Source organism: Hibiscus syriacus, unplaced genomic scaffold, assembly GCF_006381635.1.
Source record: "Hibiscus syriacus cultivar Baekdansim isolate YM2019G1 unplaced genomic scaffold, ASM638163v2 tig00111254_pilon, whole genome shotgun sequence".
Classification (NCBI taxonomy): Eukaryota; Viridiplantae; Streptophyta; class Magnoliopsida; order Malvales; family Malvaceae; genus Hibiscus; species Hibiscus syriacus.
In genome coordinates, this window is record NW_024063037.1 from 656792 (window position 1) to 676807 (window position 20016).

Consider the following 20016-nt stretch of genomic DNA (forward strand, 5'->3'; position numbering starts at 1 on the left):
TATATTCCTCTAATAACTCATCATAAGATAAATCATCTAATTCAAATGAGTTAGAGGTTACCTTAGAATCTTCTCCGAATGCCATCAAGCACAAGTTTGCTACTTATTGTTCCTCTTCATCGGAACCTTCTTCATCACTCCATGTAGCCACATGAGCCTTGTGCTTATTCTTTGATTGACCCTGTCTCTTCAATTATGGGCAATCATATATTTGACATGCCCCAGCTTTTTGCATTCATAGCAAATGATAGGGTCTTTCTCTTTTGGTTCATTTTTGAGGCCTTTATTTCATTTGAATTTTCTTCCTCGGTAAGGTCTCATCATTTTTCTGAACCGTTTGGCAAATAATGCCATTTCCTCATCATCGTCATCTTTATCCGAATCACTCTCATCTTTTGTGGATTTGAGAGCAACTCAAATGTTTTTCTTCTTCTCTTTCTCCTTTGGTATCTCATCAATCTTATCGAGGTCCACCTCATCTTCAAGCATCATTTCATGAGTGAGGAGGGAACCGATTAGCTCTTCAAGAGTTAAGGACTTTAGGTTCTTAGCCTCGATGATTGTCGTCTTCTTGGATTGCCACGATTTTGGAAGTGAGTAAACTAACTTCCTCACAAGCTTTTCATTTGGAATGATCTCTCCATATGATTTGAGACCATTGAAAATCATTGAGAATCTATCCGTCATAGCTTTGATATCTTCATTTGGTTTCATCTTGAAATTTTCATAGCTATGTATTAGAATACTAATTTTAGATTCTTTTACCTCGTCGGTGCCTTCATGAGTAACTTGTAGTTTATCTCATATTTCTTTGGCGGTTGTACAAGATGAAACTCTTCCATATTCATCTGGTCCAAGAGCACAAAATATGATATGGATGGCTTTGGAGTTGAGCTGGAACCTTCTTGTCTCTCATTCACTCCACAGTCTTGGATGAGTGAGAGACTTGATATATCCATCTTCTACAACATTCCATGCTCCCATGTTACTTGCTTGAATGAAATACATCATCCTATTCTTCCAATAGACATAGTTAGCTCCATTGAAGAAAGAAGGCTTGTTGACGGCCATCGAATCGAGACCTGATTCGACATTTGAAGTAGAGGCCATTGATAACTTGATAATCGATGTAACTCTTCCCGAATCGACTCAAGAGGCGATTAAACCTTTAAATGAGTGAGGCTCTGATACCAATTGTTGAGTTAATCGATCGATGGAATTGACCAAGAGGGGGGTGAATTGACCAAAGTCTACGTGCACTACCTTAGCTATCCACACTAAGGATTTTCCAACAAATTCACTAATTTTTTCTTTCTTTTGAGGCCAAAGAGATAACCTTACAACTCTCTCAAGAATATACCCAAATTCTTGATAAACACTCTTTCTCAAAGAGAAGATTACAGATTTGCAAACTTACAAGGAAATCCTCACAAGGTAGATTGTTTGCACAATTCTAGAACAAAGAAAAGAACACTAAAAAATGAATACAATTGAGTACAAGTAGTGTTCTTGAAAGCAAAATGAATATTAAATGAAAAATAGGCTTGAAATGCTCAAACTTGAGGTTTGATGCTTTCTCTTTGATTCTCTCTTGATTCTTGTTTCTTGTGTTTTTTATCAATGGCTTCTAAGCTTGTTTAAATACTCCTTCAAATGATTCTGAATGTTGGGGATGATTAGTGGAGTCAATAGAACTGTTTAAGTGTGAAAACAATTAATTAAATCAGTTGGGAGCGTCAGTGCATCGATGCATACCCAAGGAGCATCGGTGCATCAAGTGTAAAATTCAAATATTTTGACTGTTGGACCCTTAGTGTATTAGTGCACGAAGAGTGCATCGATGCATAAAATGCATTTGATGTTTCAAAATAGCCTGAGTGCATCGATGCATGACTGGTGCATCGATGCATCAAATGCATTCGATTTTTTCATAAAACTCTGAGTGCATCGATGCATAATATGTGCATCGATGCATGAAATGCATTCGATGTTCAATTTATTCCATGGTGTATTGATGCATGGATTGGTGCATCGATGCATGGATTGGTGCATCACTTTGAAAAATTGATTTTAGGCTTGATTTTGGTTCAAAATACTTTATGAAAATTGTTTCAAAAATATATTAAGATAAACACAATTTTACACATTTAGTAAGGTTTGAAATTGATCTTTGAAGACTTGGAGTATAATTTGATATTCGAGTAATTAAATCGAATATACTTAGAAAATCATTTATAAAATCTTAAAATTCATTTATACTTAATTTGTTATATCGAAACATCAAAATGTTTTCAACAACTTGTTTCAAGTGTTCTAGGATATCATATACCACTAGACGATCGTCACTACCTGAACTATACTGATGCGACTATACATGCATACCTAAGGCCCAGAGGCCATATGACATTGACATCACTAACCGACTTCTCGTGAGTTTTTGAACCTCACGACCTCACTAGCTCCTGAAGTGCATCGCGCACTAACAATTCCCCACTAGGGCAACTAAGGTAACCTAGGTATACCCTAGCACAACTGAACTCACTAAGGTGAGGCCATCATATTTCTAGATGTTATCTCCCTCGTTTTCTAGCTTAGAACGTTATGCGAAGGATTATTGGTTTGTTACTATTGTTATTTAATACGATGCTCCATTCTGGTCACTCGCTACTTAAGGAATATTAATCATTCTCTACATCTAGAGAAGTTTCTGCGCATTCTCGGGGTTTTACAACGATTTCTGTATCTATTGTTCACTGATTGTACTATTAGCTAGCCCGATACCTGACTCAGATTCAACTCTAAGTAGCGACACTCTGATCGATCTTATTGAACTTTATTTTGAAACCCCTTGAATTGAAAGGATGGCTTACACCTACTAGGTTTACTGACACGAAACCTACACTTTCCGCTATTTTTGATCTGACTTGTTCATTGTACCACTGGTCGGTACATCCCCTGCAACGTTCCTCGTTCTAAACCATCCATATACGTACTCGACTGAAGGAACTTGAACACGTTATGCCTACTATGGGTACTTCAGTTGTAATTTATTTCTACGAGTGTATTTGGGCCCCTTTAGCATTTTTCATCCTTCACGAACTAGTCTTACTAATTCGAATCGTCCTTAGCTCTTACGAGCCTTAACTGAGTCAAAAATAACCATCCAAAGTGAGTAGTATCGATCCTCTACTTGTAATATTGATACCCTAGGGTCAAGTATCGATCCCCCTATGAGCATCGGTACCAAAAATGTATTTTGTTTCTGAAATTGAGGCCCATTATTGATGCTGCCATTGTGAGTATCGCTATTGTAAGGGCAATATCGATACTCCCAGACTAAAACCCTAATTTTATCCCCATTTTATCAAATAACGATACTATTCTTCCCAATATCGATACTCGAACCATGAAATAAAGCCCCTTACTTAGCCAAACTCCTTTCCTCAGTGATTTTGATGAAAATCCCAATTTTCTCTACTAGAAATAGACCAAGACTTTGATTCACTAAAACTACGTTGCTGGATGAATTATAAACGAAAATGAAGCATGAAAAGAGCTTAAGACCTTACCATTCACTTGGCCTTTGAAGAAGAAGAGAAAAAAGAAAATGAAGAAATGGAGAGGATATCCGAATTTTCGTATCGGATTCGAATCACTAATTTAGCTATATGAAATTTTAGATATTCTAATTTGCACAACCCTATTGTATGATCCTCATATGAACTTAAGTTATTATTTTTGTTTCAATGATTATTAGAAATTGTCCTAATTATATGCTTAATTTACAATTATAATTTTAAATCTTTATTGTGATTTAACATATTTATCATTTTGAATAAAATTAGTTACTTCTATAAAAAAATATTCAGAATTGATATAATTATATGTTTAATTACTCTTAAATTTATAATTAATATTTTTATAAATTTTTAACTTATAAATTTGTAATTACAATATGCGTTGTCAAATACGAGGCAAGAAATTAAGATATAATTATTCTATGTTAATTAAAAATTAAAAATTTTGAACACGGCGTACATTTATTACATATTTAAGAAATTACACTGCGATATTCAGTCAGATCTTAAATAAAATTTTATTCTTATTTTCTTCCTCCATATCAAAAAGGGGTAAATATAACTGGTACATCATTTCGTAATTTATATGCAATGTGATATTTTTGTGTTTTATGAAACTATGTACTTAAATTTTTAATGGTATAATTAGATATCATTTTTTGGGTAATTAAGTATCAAATATTATTTTATGTAATTAGATATCTAATATTTTAGATCACATATATATTTTTGATTGATTTATATTATATTTAATATTATTTAATTAAAAAATGTGTTATAAATCCAAAAATCATATATTAAAATTTTAAGAATAAAAACGTGTAATTTAAAAATAGTAATAAATATCTAATTATACTAAAACAAAGGATAAACTATACATTTAGTACCTAAATTATTTAGTCTGTTTTAATACCTAAACCTTCAATTTTTTTTCAAAATAATATCTAACATTAAATTTTCATTTCATTTTAGTACCCTATCGTTAAAACTTAACTTGTTTAGTACTCAAATCATTAGTTTTGATCCGTTTTAGTACATAAGCTTCAATTTTTTCAAAACTTAACTTTAAATTTTGAATGAGACACTAAAATGAAATAAAAAACTAAAGTTTTAACGACGAAGTACTAAAATGAAATAAAAACTAAACTTTAAGTATAATTTAAAAAAATTAAAACTTTAAGTACTAAAACGGATCAAAATTAATAATTTAGATACTAATCGCAGAAATTTCCCAAATAAAAGCAGAATACAGCAAACAATGACATCACAGACCAAAGTTCACTCCTATAAGATGAAATCTACAATCGTTGAGACCTCGTATCCTCCACTCATCTTCTCCGCCGCAGCTTCAATGGTGGTCAAGGCGAAGCTAGTGTTCATCCCAATGCCTCGAATGGGCCATCTCCTATCCATGGTCCAACTGGCTAAGCTTTTGGTGGATCTCAATCCCCAGCTCCATCACCTTCCTCATCTTCAAGCTATTCAACGACGCCAAGCTCGACGCCTACCTCCGCTCTCTCACCGCCACTGTCACCACCAGCGTCAAATTCATCAACCTCCCTCAACCTGAAACCGACCAACATGTTACTCGCGCCAATCTCATCGGTGTTTTGATGCAAACACATAGACCATTAGTGAAAGAGGCTGCCACCTGTATAGTTCAGAACTCCACGGTTCCCGACTCGCCTCGACTCGCCGGGTTTGTTCTCGACATGTTTTTAACTCCTCTCATAGATTTGGGTAACGTGTTGGGTGTACCCAGCTATGTTTTTTTTTTACATCGGGTGCTGCTTTTCTTGGATTTCAGTTTTATACACCGTCTCTTCACGGCGAGCAGAGTGTTAACATCGTTGAGTTTAAGAACTCTGACGCCGAGTTCGACATACCCTCTTATCTCAACCCGGTTCATCTAAATTATTTCCCACTGTTGTGTTCAAACCTGAATTCTGTCTATGGTGATTAACGTGGTAAGAGAGCTAAGAAAAGCGAAGGGAATAATGATAAACACGTTTTTGGAGCTCGAATCACATGCCCTCCGTTCGCATTCCGACGGTAAGGTTCCACCCGTTTAAACGGTGGGTCCTATATTGAATCTCGAGAGTTCGTGTGAAGTCAATCAAGATTGTGATATCATTCAATGGTTGGATAATCAACCTCCTTCGTCGGTCATGTTCCTCTGTTTCGGGAGCGGCGGTAGCTTCAATGGTGATCAGGTGAAATATATTGTCTACGCGCTGGAGCAGAGTACGCACCGGTTCTTGTGGTCGCTACGCCAACCCCAGACAGATCCAAGGGTCCGACTGAAACCCCAATTGATTACGACATGTCGGAGGTGCTGCCAAAGGGGTTTTTGGAGCGGACGGCTGGCTAGGTAAGATCATCGGTTGGGCACCGCAGGTGACAATGTCAGGCCACCAGGGTTCGTGTCCCACTGTGGGTGGAATTCGGCATTGGAGAGTATATGGTTTGGAGTTCCATTGGCGACATGGCCGCTTTACGTGGAGCAACAGCTGAATGTGTTCTAACTGGTGACGGAGTTGGGATTGGAGGTGGAGATCAAAAAGGATTACAGGAAAGATGATGAAATTGTGAGGGCTGAAAAGATAGTTGAAGGAATCAAGTGTTTTATGGGGCAGAATAGTGATGTTAGGAAGAGCGTAAAAGACATGAAAGAGGAGCAGGAAAACCTTGATGGACCGTGGATCTTCTCACTCTATGTTACACGATTTCATCACTAATGTCATAGGCAACATGCCTAAGAAAAATGAGTAGGATCCACAAAGATCAAACATTTAATCATCAATGTCTTCTTCACCAAGTAACTCATATCCCATTCCAAAGGATTTAAAAGTTTCCCCTTTCCACATATTATTTTATTACAACATGCAATCTTACTTGTTGATAAAGAAAAGTTCTTTCTATGTTGCTGGAAGTGTGTCACAGATTGAACATGACCTTGATGGTGTTGCCGCCTCCGGCACTGGTTTCGAAAGCTTCTTCCACTTCTTTCTGAGAAAACCCAAACCTATGGGTAATGAGAGGCTTCACATCAATCTTACCGCTTCTTAGGAACTCGATGCACAAAGGCCATGTGTTCCGATACCGGAAGATTCCGATAACATCGACCTCCCTGCATTTTAATCATCATCTGGTGAGTGGTGCTTGAGCAGAGTACGAAATACTCCTGGAGTCATACGTTTAATGTATACCACAAATCATTATTAATTTGAGAGGTTTATTAGCTTTCCCTGAAAACTCAACTGAACCATGTTTAACACAATTTTTATTGAATCTTTAGAATAAGTACCTTGCAGCAGCCGGAGTAAGTGGGACGGTCATCTCGTTATGGCCCATTCCCACAAGGCAAACCTTGCCACCAGCACGAGTTGCGCTCAAAGCGGTGGTCATCGTTTTGTTAAAGCCTGCACAATCAAAGCAGACATCCACTCTAGCTTTCATCACCTTACATATTTCTTCAACTTCTTTAGGTACATCCTGTAGTATAATGAAATTAGACAAACTTTAATATAAGTCCGAACGAAAACATGACATTTGAAACAATGAGGATTCATTTCTTGGCATATATTGCTGGGGAAAAGAAAAAGGGACTTCAAGTATGTGTTATGAACCTGGATATCAGTTGAAACATTAACAATCCCATCAGCACCAAGATTCTGAGCAACAGATAGTCGATTATCATCTACATCTACGATGACAATTCTAGGTGCCCCAAAAGCACGAGCTGCCATCATTGTAACGAGCCCTATAGGTCCTGCCCCCATAACCAACATTTGTTTCTGGACCGATATTAGCTCGGCGACAAGCATGAACCCCAACACTCAAGGGCTCACACATGGCCCCTTCCTCCAAGCTCACACTGTCTGGCAGTTTGAAACACAGATCTGCAGGATGCACAACCTACATTGGAAATCAACTTCTACATCACCTTACTAGTCCAAAAGATTTGATTCCATCAAATTTATTTTGACATGCACACAATATGCTTCTCATCACAGCCGCCTCGCCTGATCTTAGGCATGAACACTAGCCAAACCTTCAAAACCAAACTAGACTGTAGGATAAATCTCCCATTTCTATGCTAGCTTTGAACATCACACAGATAACGCTTTGAGTGGCAAAATGGTGCACCAAAGAGTAAATTAATACACATAGTGAAATGCAGCTTAAAGGTAAACCTGATGAGCAAGAGAGCCGTGAACTGGTGGGGTGGCGAAAAACTTCATTTCGGGGCATAGATTGTATCGACCTTCCTTGCAAAGATCACATCTCCAGCAACTGATCCCTGGTTCCAAAGCCACACGGTCACCGGGCACTAAATGCTTAACTTCACTCCCAATCTCCTCTACGATTCCGGCACACTCATGTCCAATCACCATTGGTTCTTTCACCACAAAATCCGCACATCTCATCGTCTAAAACAAATGAAAAGAATCACAAATAAAACTAAGGGCAAATATAAGAAAAAACAATGCAGAATTCATTTTAGTCATTCACCTGATTCTTTTATCATTACCATTGTTTATAAAAGAGGGAAAATTTAACCAAGCCAAATATTGCGATAAAGACCAAAATTCTTTCTTTTTCTTCATTTATTACAATTCAGCATCAAAGGGACGCTATACCAAATTATCAAAATCTGGTAAATCATAGTAGAAATCTGATTAATCTATATTAGAAGAACAAAAAATTTGTTTGCAAAAAGGATGTACCTTTAGGTAGTGAACATCACTTCCACAGATACCAACAGCTTTCATCCTAACTCTAACATCATGGGGTCCTTTAAAAAATAGTTATAAACAAAAACATAAGCAATTAATCCATGAGAAATAATATGAGCAAAATGGGTTATCTAATATCTAGCCACACTTGAAAAAAAAATTTAAATGAAATCAACAAAAAGAACCGAGAATGTAAATATAGGACGATATACCGAGTGGAGGGAGCTTGAAAGGTTGAATCTTGAGGGTGTTGAGACCCACAAGCCAAGCAGCCATGTTTTCATCTTCTTCATGTGACTAAAATATTTGACAGGAAGAAGAAGATAAGAATAAAATAAAAGTAGCATATAAACCACAGAACTAAAGGTGATTTTGGGAAAAGGACGAAAACGAAATTAATGGTAGAAATAAGGTTTTTCAAATAAATTAGGGGAAGAAGAAGATAAGAATAAAATAAAAGTAGCATATAAACCACAGAACTAAAGGTGATTTTGGGAAAAGGACGAAAACGAAATTAATGGTAGAAATAAGGTTTTTCAAATAAATTAGGAAAATAAAGTCAATTTAACCGAAACATTAAAGTTATTGATAGCTTTTTTTCCTGTAAAAAAATTGAAACTAAATTGAAAGAAAATGAAAGTATAAAGATTGAGATGAAAATTTTAAAAATTAACTACTTAATCAGTTACTATAAGGAAGAAAACTAACTTGTGTTGGTGTTTGAATCATGGATCAAAATACAGGTCGGATAGAGGAATAATCGTCGTTATATGATGGTAGTGGCGCCATCCAAAATCCTTATTGTAAAAATAGTAACGTGAAGCGAAATTATACTAATAATGATGAATCACAATAGTAATTTAACGGGTAGCAACCAATAACTACAATAACATGTCATTTTTCTCGTTATTGGTCTATTACAGTAAAATTTAAAAAATCCAATAATCCATCGCTATAATTAAAATTATATGTTTTACAATAAGTTATTTGACCTTAAAAAAATTCATGACTGTGATACCTGTAGTTAGTGTATCTAGTTTGGTCCAATTCAATTGTTTTGATAAAATATGAACCGAACTGCACTCTACGAAGTTTCTAAAAATGAAACTGAAATCAAATGACATAAAAACCATAATTTTCAGTTTGGTTTGATTCGATTCGGTTTGATTTACGGTTTTCCATTTCACTATTTTTCAAACTCAACATCCAAAAAGAGTAAACTTCAAGCTTAAATAGAATGCAAACACAAAAGTTTAAATTCACGAAAAAAATAATATAATTAGTTTTAAAATTTTATTTATTTAAATTTATCCTACAACAAATTTAAAATAGATTTAGTTTGGGAGTCCATACTTTTCCCCGGGAAGTAGGTACTGAAACAAAAGTGTTGAACATGGGAGCCTCCAGATTTGTCATTGTGGATATTGATGATTGCTGTCAATCTACTGCAAAGCATATCGATTGCTTGCCAAGCATCCACCTGTTTTGGAAAATGACAAATATGACTTACTGCAGCACCGCTTTACTACAAGCTATCAGAATGCACATGAATCAAGCAAAGTTTGAGTACTTTTGTTTTCCTTTTTCACCTGTTTCATATCATATTGAAGTAATGACGATGAGTTTGCAGGTTTACTGGGAGGTTTATGCAATTGGTATATACCAGGCAGCTCTCCATTGAATTCATGACTTGAAGCCTCTCTTATTTTTAATCTGTAATCCTTCCATTGTCAAAAGGGGATGGGAATTATCTACATATAATCTAGTGCAAGAGATGTCAATCCTTGTGTTGAGCCATTGCCATGATTTTTCTAATTCAGTCTAGTAGCTACTCCAAATGGTTTTGTAAACATATCTCAAGGAATAATGTAATCTTTCTTTTGGCATTAACTAAAGCAGCATAAAAAAGGAGGATAGCATATGGAAGCTTACCTAGATCATCCTGCTCAAAAAAGATCAGATCACAGCTAACTTTAGAACCAACATTGCAGTAAGCCAGCATTACGGTCCATCAAAGATTTTTCGGCACATCTGCTTGTAGTGATCTGATCGGAATATAACAGCCATGCACTGATGAAATGAAGTCCATTATCACTAGGATCTTTCAAGCAATGTAGCTCTGGGGGGAAATACTTGATCTCATGTCATCTATATACTTCAATGGAGCTCCAACCAGAAGGCTTCTGAACGTCGTTCTCCTCCATCAACTCTCTCATTTTTGTAGCTGCATCCCATCTATCTGAGCTTGCATAAGTGTTCGACAAGAGAACATAATTTCCACTGTTGGATGGATCCAGTTCAAGAAGCTTGTTTGTGGCAATCTCAGCTAAGACTACATTACCATGAAGCTTAGATGAACTCAACAATATTCTCCACACTACAACATCTGGTTTAACAGGCATTCTGTTAATGAACTCATAAGCCCGTTCTAGATAGCCAGAACGACTTAAAAGATCCACAACACAGCCATAATGCTTCATTTCAGGCATTAGTCCATGGACTTTTTCCATGCTTTCAAAATATTCCAATCCTTTATCTACCCATCCAGCATGAGCGCATGCAAACAAAACCCCAACAAAGCACCCAGAAGTCGGCTGGACACCCTCTTTAACCATCTGAGAGAAGTATTCAAGTGCGGAATCAGTGAAACCATTAACAGCAAGTCCTGAGATGACTGAAGTCCAGGAAACAGAGTCTCTCTCTTTCATATCATGGAATACTTCCAAAGCCCTCTCAACTGCACCACACTTGCAATACATATGAATCAAAGAGTTTCCTACATAAGCATCGGCTTGTACACGATGCTTGTAGATATAGTCATGAACAGCCTGCCCGACATCGAGAGCACCCAAGTTGGCACAGGCAGAAAGCACAGTAGCCACCGTTACCTCATCAGGTACAACCTTAGCAACCATCATATCTTGGAAAAGCTTCAATGCATCTTTAAACTGGTTAGCTTGACAGTAACCTGTAATCATGGAAGTCCAGGAAATCACATCCCTTTTGCTTCATGTTGTCAAAAGCCTTCCTTGCTTCAGCAAATTGCCCGACTTTTATATATGCCTTGATCAATGCATTCCAAGACACCAGATTTCTCTCAAGCATTCTATCGAAAAGCTCCTGCGCTAAATTAGCTAAACCACGTTTTCCATACATATCTATCAAGGTGTTGCCCAAATAAACATCAATATGAATACAATTTTCCTCGATATATTTAACCAAAGAATCTACCAAATCCATGTTATCCGTATAATAACAAGCTAAAATAACTTTCACCATTGTCACAGCATCAGCTTTAACATTAACTTCTTGCATTGCGCTAAACAAATCCAATACTTCCCTGAACTTTTTGTACCGACTGTACCCACAAATCAAAGAATTCCAAGAAACCAAATCTCTTTCGCCCATTGTATCAAACACTTTCCGCGCAAAATTCAGATCACCCCAACGAGAATACATATGAATCAACGCGTTTGCAACGAATAAATTGGAATCATAACCTAGTTTCACAGCGTGAACATGGAACTTTTGACCGGTTTTAATATCTAAAACACGAGCACAGGCCTTGAAAATAAAAATAAAAGTCGTATTATCACCAGAAAAACCTTGGAAACAGTACAGTCTGTGATACATTTTAATAGATTCAACGGGTTGGCTACTTTGGGAAAAACAACGGATCATTAGATTGAAGAGTAACAATGTGGGTTGTTTGATTTGATTGAAAACGAGATGGGCTTTGTGCAAGTGAAGGGGAGAAAGGCAGTAAGCTCTGAGAACGGAAGACACAGAGGATGGGTCATCGTCGCGTTGGGTCCTGATTAAATGTGCGTGAAGCTCTTTGGAGGCGTTGATGGAAAGCGAATTATTGGTTACTCGGTCTGGTTCTGAAGAAGATGAGAAGCTGGTGAAACGTCGCGAAATGGATCTTGCGAGTTTCATGAATAGCGGTAGTTCAAGTAGCACAGAACTTGGAGTGAATTTTTGGGACACGGAAAGGAGGTAGCTAAAGTTGAGGTTTAAAGTGAGGCCAAGGTAAGACTAAAGTTTAATATTGAATTTTAAAAAACTTCAATTCTAGTACTAAATTTTTGTTTTAACTTCGATTATAACATTAAATCGTTAAATCGTTAATGTCATGATGACATGACTATTTTAATTTGCAAGAACGTTAGTTTGTGTACACCTTAAAATGTTTCATCTTTACGCACTAAACTTTAATTCGTGTATCACATTGATCACTACAACTACTTCGATCATCGATTTCATCAATCATATCCCTTCGCTGAATACCATTCGCAACAAGATTGGTACTAAAATATTCACACTCATTCCTATTCTTTTCTTCTCAAATTGGTTTTCACAAAATTCACACAAAATTGACGAAAATTCATTTAAAAGTTGATGTACTAATACATAAATGTCCTCCTAAAGTCATCCGGTGAGACAAGTTTCGAATTATGTTATTCTTCTTGAAAGAATACTTCTCACTATTTGAATTTTTGAACTAACATCATAAACCCTAAAATTTGAAAAAGTCTCAAAACCCTAAAAATGATATATTTTAAAGTTAATTTCATAAGTTTTAACGAGATTTTGACAAAATCTAGTTATACCTACTCCATATAGCGAAAATAACCCCAGTGACCGAAAATGCCTTATAATATACGATTTTAACCAACTTTTTTTGAATTTGCCAAAATTACCAACAAAATCGCAACGCGATCTTAAATTCGCAACTCGAACTCTAATTTTTCAACTCAGTTTTCAAATTCGCAACGCGAATATCCAGATTCGCAACGCGATTTTGAAAAATGTGTTGCGATAGTTAAAATGTGTTGCGATAATTAAAATGTGTTGCGAGAGTTTGAAAAACGTGTTGTTGCGATAGTGAAAAATCCAAAATAAGTTTACATTTTAACTATTCCAAATTCACTTGGAGTTTGAAACAATAAAGAATGTATTGCGATAGTGTATAAGATTCCCAAGCCATTTGTAAGATCTTAGTTTGAAACAATAAAGAATGTGTTGCGATAGTGTAAAAGATTCCCAAGTGTTGGCAATGCTCAATCCCACATAGTATTGGAAACACTATTGAGAATGGGTATTTAAGGCTTGGATTTTCCACTTCCTTGTTGAGTGGAAGACAACAAGGGGGACTCTCGCGCACCGCCGTCGCTGCCGTCCCGTCCCATCTCGGGTCATGGTCGTGGTAATACGTGTCTTCGACACATCCGCGGGGATACTATCTTTTTAGAGAAAATTCTTAAGAAACAAATGGAATACCACCAGTTGTTGCGAACTTCGACTATCGTAACGAATTTGGAAAATCGCAACGCGAACTTCGACTATCGCAACGAATTTGGAAAATCGCAACGTGAACTTGGACTATCACAATGAATTTGGAAAATCGCAACGCGAACTTCGACTATCGCAACGTGAACTTGGACTATCGCAACGAATTTGGACAAACGTAAATTTGGAAAATAGCAACGCGAACTTGGACTATCGCAAAATCGCGTTACGAATTTGGAAACTGAGTTGAAAAATTAGAGTTCACGTTGTAAATTTAAGATCACATTGCGATTTTGTTGGTCATTTTGGCAAATCCAAAAAAAGTTGGTTAAAATCGTATATTATAAGGCATTTTCGGTCACTGAGGTTATTTTCTCCTCCATTTATCCTCCACAAGCTACAATTTTGTTGTCAATCCTTTGTCGATCAAAATCTCCCGATTAGTGAGGGCATTCGGAAGAACTTCACCGTTGAGTAGAGTCTTTGGGATTTCACATTCTTTGACCAGTCACCTTCTCTTGACATGCTCACCGGGAGACCCACATGATCCACTAGAACCAAATTTGTTATATGATAGTTGTATCTATTCGCCTTATCGGCTTACAAATAACCATCATGATCCTAGATTTTAAATCATAACTAAGGGTCAGTATCTAAGTCAACATAGATGACTGGAGAAGGGACCTGAACTCTATTTTCTTTCCTTCATTATGCGATTGACGATATTCATCTCATTATTCTTCATAGATCCATCAGTTGTAGCTCTTTACCTACACCAGAAGGGGTGAACCACCTATAATTATCACAACCCAAATTTTACACTAACAGCTAGTATAACACAATGAGCGTGGACTTACCTTTTGACCAAGAACGGTCAGTGAAAATGAACCCCTCTAAGGTAAGTGAACCGTGTGGAGGTTTCAATTAAAGTTTAAGGTTTTCCCGAGAGGTAAGTGGATCGTGTGGAAGTTTCAATTAAATTCGTTGAGTTGAGTGTGAGCATAACTGGTTGTAAATTAAGCCCAATCGATCATGAAGGGATTTTTGCATAGAAAGATAATGAGGGATCAATGGTGTGATCTTACCATTTTGAAAATATGAGAAGCCTTTTTATTTCCCTTCATATTATTCTCCTTATTTCCTAACTCCCTTATCTTCTTCTCCTCATTTCTCTCCATGTTCATAGCTAAAGCTAAAGAGAAAGTAGGGGTTAAGCAACCAAGTCTTGGAGGAGAGTGATAACTAGGTAAAGAAGCTTCATTTCGAGATTCTCTTAGCAAGGTAGTGTATTTTTAATCTTTTATAGTGTTGCAGTTTTCATAATCATAATGATTTGTTGATATTTAAGTATTTAAGTATTTTAGGGTTTATGATTTATTTATTCTTTAGATAATGTAATTACTGTAAAGATTGTGTTTTTTGGTGTTAAATGACCCTGTAAGACACCTTTAAGATTTATTTATTGATTTGAGGGTTAAACTAGAGTGTTTAGAAGGTTTTTGGGCGATTCCCGAGCCTATTTTTGGGTTTTCTGGGTTATAGTATGATATTATTCTTGTAGTATTGATATTGTTCTTACAATATCTATACTATGATTATCGATACAATGATTACCGATACTGTGAGTACCAATATAATGGTTGCAATACCAATACTCTTCAACACCAAAAGCTTTAAAACATCGCTCGTCGTATCCAAATGTCTATATATTACTATAAAAGGCACAACTAAGCTTATAAAAGGATATTATTTTATGAAATAACTCAAATACCCCTATGTATTACAAATTACCAAAATACCCTTAATGATAAATAAATTCAAAAGTACCTTTAAAGGTGCATATAGAGAATGATCAAAAATGATGAATCATTATGAAAGATATGTGTTGAACTATATTTTGATATAACAATTAAGGCAAAATGTTTTTTGACTTGAATTGAATTTGTTCAAAGTGTTAAAAAATAATTCAAAGTCCATTTTACTTGGAATTGAGCACAAAATACGTTTTTGTACAAGTAGTACCGATACTGTTCTTAAAGTATCGATAACTCATGAACAGTACCGATAATGTTCATATGGTACCATTACCAAATGTAAGGGAAGTATTGATACTCACTAGGTTGTATCGATACTACCAGTAATGCTCAAATTCCAGAATGCAAAAGTGGTACCGTATAGTAGTATCAATACCATAGCCATAGTATCAATACCATCAGGCCCCAACGGCTAGTTGATTTAAAAATAAACAAAGGTAGTACTGATACTCCTTTTAGGAGTACTGATACCCTATTTTCTGGTCAATTTTATTTTGCACGAAAATTGATTCCCAATGGCTAGAAACGACCACAACAATATTCCAACATATAAATACAAGTTGAGGACACTTGAAGAAGGTTTAGAACACCTATCCAAGCATTCAAACACAAGAGAAGAGTTTTTCAATCTTATTTTTATCTTTCTTGTAAATATTAGGGTTTAGTGAGCTAAATTTGTAAACACGCTACCTTTGAGAGGTTTTATTGTTTACTTCTTTTTACCTTTTGTAAAAGAGGATTGGTTCTATCTTAGCCAAGTGAAAATATAGGAGTTTGTAAAGGTTACTCTTGATCATTGAAAAAGAAAGAACAAATTAGTGAATTTTTTTAGAAAATCCTTAGTGAGGAGCTAAGGTAGTGGATGTAGACTTAGTTGAGAAGTCGAACCACTATAAATATTTGTGTCAATTTTCTTATCTCTTTATCTCCTTACTCCTTAATCAAATTCTTGCCTATTCACCCCCTTGCAACTCTTTCAGTTATTCAATTGGGCCTATTCAAATCCTAACAATTATAAGAGCTTGAATCATTAGAAGATTTAAGCACCTTGAGATGATCTTAGAAGAAGCTCTATCGATTCCCAACGTAATCGACAAAGAGATGGTTTCAACCTCTGGTGCCTATTATATTGAAGATTCACAACCAGTCAACAAGCCACCCTATTTCAATGGAGCAAATTATGCCTATTGGAAGAATATGATGATGCTCTTCATTCAAGCAAATGATTTAGGAGCTTGGAACTCTATCATGAAAGGTTACACCATTCTAACCGGTGAGATTGATGATTTGAGTGATGGAGAGAAGAAGAAGTTCTAACTCAATGCTAAGGTTATCTCATTCTTTTTTGTGCATTAGGCCCAGATGAATATGAAAGAGTTTCCTCTTGTTCCAATTCCAAGGAGTTATGAGATAAGCTCCAAGTCACTCATGAAGGAACCGATGAAGTGAGGGAAACCAAGATAAGTCTTCTCAATTATAGCTACAAGAATTTCAAGATAAAGCCCGATGAAAATATCAAAGCTATGACAGATAAATTTTCTGTGATTGTCAACTGTCTCAAGGGATTTTGAGAAGTAATCTCTATTGAGAAGCTTGTGAGGAAGATGATATACTCTCTTCCAAAGTCTTGGCAATCGAAGAAGACGGTGATTATTGAAGCTAAAGATATAAAGTTTGTCTCTCTCGATGAGCTAATCGACTCTCTTCTCACTCATGAGTTAATGGTGAAAGAAGAAGAATAAGATAAAGAAAAGTAAAACAAGAAGAAGAAGAAGAAGGTGGCATTGCCTTCAAATCCACTAATGAGAGCTATGAAGATTCTAATAAAGAGGTGGATGAAGATGATGATGAATAAGAAGGGATGGCCAAGCTCTTCAAAAAGTTCAAGAGATTCATGTCTTCCAAGGAAGTGAAGCATGAATCAACCAAAAAGAAGGGTCCCTGGTGTGCTTCAATTGTCAAAGAATGGGACATGTCAAGTATGAATGCCCTCTCCTAAAGAAGAAGGGAGCATCCAAGAAAAAGGCATTTGTGGCAGCTTGGAGTGATGAAGATGACTCAAATGATGAAGATGAAGTAGCCAACCTATGCCTCTTGGCCATTGAAGAAGATTCAATGGTATATTCTAACTCAAATGATTTAAATTCACATTCTTTTGACGAGTTACAAGATGCTTATAACGAGTTGTATTTGGAATTTGAGACCATGAATTCTAAATATAAGAAATTAATTTCAAAACTCAAAGTTGCAAATGATTTGGTTTTGAAAGAAAAAATTGATTTTGAAAATCAAAATGAAATTTTGAAAAATGATTTAGAGCTTTCAAAAGTTAAAATCAATGATTTAGAAAAAGAAAATTTTGATTTGAAAGTTAAGCTTGAGAGCTTAACAAAAGAAAAAGAATTAATTTCTCAAAACAACTCATTATGTTTAAAAATGGGAAAAAAATGCTCATATTGTCATTTTTATGGTCATTTGGAACATACTTGTCCCATAAAGAAAATAAAATCTTTTAAAACTAGACAAGTATGGGTTCCTAAGGGAACAAGGGGCATTGAAACTAACGTCCAAGGATCCAAAGCTATTTGAATACCAAAATCCAAATAAATGTCTCTTGTAGGTGTGTGGGAGCAATGGTGATGAAAGTGATGATATTCAAATGCTCTAGCCACACTTGAAAAATGAATAGGTAACCTCTAAGCTTAATGCTTTTATTTTGGATATTTGGTTGCTCATTTTTTTATGCATGCATGAGTTTTGATCTTAAATGATTATGTATTTATTTTAAATCTCATGTATGTTGAAAATTTTATGATGAAATCAAGTTTTAATGATATAATTTTAGTTCATCATAATGAATTTTGGTCAAAATTGATTTTCAATGCAAATAATATCTCTCTAACAATTGATATCAACTTTTCAAATGCTTTGATTTTACAAACTTTAAATTTTTGACCTTAATTTTAAATGGTTATGCAAGTGATTTATTATACACGATATCTTTCTAACAATTGATATCCATTTTTCAAATGCATAACATTTTTGGAAAGCTTTATGCGTATGCACTTAATTTCATTTTGGTATTGCATAAAGTATTTTAGACTTGAATATTTTGAATTTCATGTGTTACTAACATGTTTGTTACTCTTTGTTGAAATTCAATTTTGTTTAAGTGTAAAGCTTTTAAAGTCAAATTTGGTTAGGAATGCACTTTTTGAGGGGAATCTTTTTGATTTTTCAAATGCTTTTGATGTCAAATATACCACTTACTCTCCAAAGTTATTTTAGAACTTTAAGTTGAATTATTTTTGATATAACAAAAACGGGGAGAAGTGTGGTTTGAAAAATTCAATTTCTTAATGAAAAAGGGGAGTCGAACATTTTCATACATTTTCCAACAATTGATATCTTTTTCATTAAATATTTTATTAAGGGGGAGTTTTGCCAAAAACAAATTTTCAATGTTTTGTTATATCAAAAAGGGGGAGATTGTTGAACTATATTTTGATATAACAATTAAGGAAAAATGTTTTTGGACTTGAATTGAATTTGTTCAAAGTTTTCAAAAAAAATTCAAAGTCCATTTTACTTGGAATTGAGCACAAAATACGTTTTTGTACAAGTAGTACTGATACTGTTCTTACAACATTGATACCTCATGAACAGTACCGATACTGTTCATATGGTACCGATACCAAAGGTAAGGGAAGTATCGATAATCACTAGGTAGTATCGATACTTCAGTATCGATACTACCAGCAATGCTCAAATTCTAGAATGTAAAAATGATACCGATACCCATAGGGGTATCGATACTACATTGTATAGTAGTATCGATACCATAACCATAGTATCGATACCATCATGCCCCAACGGCTAGTAACAGTTAGTTGATTTAAATATAAACAAAGGTAGTACTGATAATCCCTTTAGGAGTACCAATACCCTCTGTTATGGGCAGTTTTATTTTACACAAAAATTGATCCCCAACGGCTCCAAAACACTCCCAACGGCTAGAAACGGCCACAACAACATTCCAACATATAAATACAAGTTGAGGACACTTGAAGAAGGGTTAGAACAACTATCCAAGAATTCAAACACAAGAGAAGAGTTTTTCAATCTTATTTTTATCTCTCTTGTAAATATTAGTGTTTAGTGAGCTAAATTGTAAACACCCTACCTTTGAGAGGTTTTATTGCTTACTTCTTTTTACCTTTTGTAAAAGGGAATTGCTTCTATCTTAGCCAAGTGAAAAGATATGGAGTTTTAAAGATTACTCTTGATCCTTGAAAAAGAAAGAACAAATTAGTAAATTTGTTAGAAAATCCTGAGTGATGAGCTAAGGTAGTGGATGTAGACTAGTTAAGAAGTCGAACCACTATAAATCATTTTGTCAATTTTCTTATCTCTTTATCTCCTTACTCCCTAATCAAATTCTTGCCTATTCACCCCTTGCAACTGTTTCAGTTGTTTAATTGAGCCTATTTAAATCCTTACAATATGTTTGTAAGTGAGGTGGTTTATTATACAAATAATGTGATAGAGAAATTGTATATCATGTGAATATCAATAAAGCAATGATGCACAAGT

General features: G+C 35.4%; 3 pseudogenes; 1 reads left to right on the forward strand and 2 right to left on the reverse strand.

Moving 5' to 3' along the window:
* Positions 1 to 4916: 4916 nt before the first annotated feature.
* Positions 4917 to 6350, forward strand: LOC120157415 (annotated as a pseudogene).
* An 86-nt stretch (positions 6351 to 6436) lies between these two features.
* Positions 6437 to 8610, reverse strand: LOC120157421 (annotated as a pseudogene).
* Positions 8611 to 10161: 1551 nt separating this feature from the next.
* On the reverse strand, positions 10162 to 12320 carry LOC120157420 (annotated as a pseudogene).
* Positions 12321 to 20016: the final 7696 nt, after the last annotated feature.